Source organism: Austrofundulus limnaeus, unplaced genomic scaffold (assembly GCF_001266775.1).
Source record: "Austrofundulus limnaeus strain Quisiro unplaced genomic scaffold, Austrofundulus_limnaeus-1.0 Scaffold39, whole genome shotgun sequence".
NCBI classification, from domain to species: domain Eukaryota; kingdom Metazoa; phylum Chordata; class Actinopteri; order Cyprinodontiformes; family Rivulidae; genus Austrofundulus; species Austrofundulus limnaeus.
In genome coordinates this window covers 2,494,456-2,496,777 of record NW_013952441.1, presented here as the reverse complement: position 1 = coordinate 2,496,777, position 2,322 = coordinate 2,494,456, and positions in this window count along the sequence as shown.

Genomic DNA, 2,322 nt, shown 5'->3' with positions numbered 1-2,322 from the left:
CGTCCCGTGTGTCGGGTTTCACCCTGGCTGCGATGACACCCATTAATCACTGTAGTTTGTCGCTGCCCGTGTGTCGAGCCCTTTCAAAAGAATGTCTCTCTTTCCCAACACAAAGAGGGAAAGAGAGATAAAAACAAGGGGACGTCGAGCCCAGCTTGCATTCACTACATACAGGTAACACGACACAGGTCAAATAATGGGGCATATGACCCTCTATGAACAGTAGAGCTAATCAAGCCTATCGTTGGTCAATAGCCCTCTTTTGCATGTGACTAACCTGTTTGTCCATGTGGAGGCAGTGCTTATAAGGCTGAGTTCACCTGAAACTCATCAGACTGAAGACGTCTCTTGGATGAGAGACGAAACGTTTCACTAAAGAAGAAYCCWTCCAGAGGACCTACTTATTTTTTTCTTTTTGATTTCATTATACACTTGGCCATATTCATGAGATATTTTGCTAACAGACAGAAACACACACACACACACACACACGAGGCTAAACATTGCCTCCTTTCATCTTTTTGTGGTGAGTGCTAATTTTTTTTAATTTGCTATTAAAGTGATAACCTTTTGTCCTGAGAGTGCCATTAATATGTTAATTTCTTCCATTAAATGTAACAAATTCGTGCAGGGTGGTTAGGAGTCATTCTAAGCAGGAGCTGAATGGGTTTTCACAGATTGTGTGAGATGTTCTCAGGCTGCAGGAGTCTCACTTCAGGCCAGATGATTCTGTCAGGATGAAGATTAGCTGCTCTAACATTAAGTCTTTCCTTAAAGGCGTTCTTAGACACCAGCTCTTTCATCTTCACCCTGCTCCCCGGATTTCCTGCACCGCCCTCCTCATCCGTCCTCCTGATTTCTTCATCTCTTGTTTTGTGAGAAATGAGAGAGAGAATGGAAGGGGGGGAGCAGAGGAAGACAGAACGTCTGCGATCTTTTCCTTCAGAATCAATACTGTTTGTGCTTCGACTCGCAACTCTGGTGTTCGTTGCTGCTTTTATTGATGCTGCACCGCAGCTCCAGCTTGGATTTCATGAAGTGTGAAATGTCAAAAACAACAGTATTGGACCCACGCTGCTCTTTGGGCCCACCTGGTAGAAAAAAACAAAAACAATAAAACAAAAGCAAAAAAAAAAAAAATATTAGAGAAAACAACATTTCCACTTTTCTGAAGAGACGAAGCACAATAATGGATTTTGCGAAGAAAGGGAAAAGTCAGAAGGGAGGAAATTGAAATATTACAGAGGGGTGTGCTGGATGATTACCAGAACACTCACCAGGCCGCGCACACGTTCCCTGAAGCGACGGAGCTCTGATGGGGCTCCTCGGTGAAGCAGGGACAATAATGTGCAGCAGAAACTGGTAATGAGTCGTTAAAAAAAGAAGAGATTAGGAGCTTTACTCATCCGTTTCCATACCAACTGTCTTGGCCACGGGAGCTGGATCCTCTGAATATCCAAGTGGGAGGGTGGGGGGCTGTAATGGGATTTTAGGAAGTTGCTTCTGGGAAGAACCCCAAAACACACAGACACACATTCAATTTATCTTTCACTGCTTGTTTAAAACAAATCTTCAAAAGCTTCTTGTTTTGAGCAGAAATTCACTCTGACAGGCGTGGAGCCATTTTATTCATTCAAACTGATTTTTTATTTATTTTTCACCCCCACCGTCTTCTTTTGTTCTGGACTCTGAAAAGCCAGAGATGGTTGATGCATTTGCAGAGGAGCTACCGCCGCGTTGCCATGACAACCAGACATTGGTAGAAAATTGCTGTGGTGCCAACTCTCATATCCAGAGTCAGATCGCTTTACTCACCTGACGGGTTTGATTTGAGCCGAGTCAAGAGTGGGACAGAGACACACAGTCCCAAACTCAGACTGTTGTTGGTTGACCATTCATCCATCCATCCATCCATCCATCCATCCATCCATCCATCCATCCATCATCCATCCATCCATCCAACCATCCATCCATCCATCCATCATCCATCCATCCATCCATCCATCCAACCATCCAACCATCCATCCATCCATCCATCCAACCATCCATCCATCCATCCATCCAACCATCCAACCATCCATCCATCCATCCATCCAACCATCCAACCATCCATCCATCCATCCATCATCCATCCATCCAACCATCCATCCATCCATCCATAGATGGATGGATGGATGGATGGATGTTTGGATGGATGGATGGATGCATGGATAGATGGTTGGATGGATGGATGGTTGGATGGTTGGATGGATGGATGGATGGATGGTTGGATGGTTGGATGGATGGATGGATGGATGGTTGGATGGTTGGATGGATGGATGG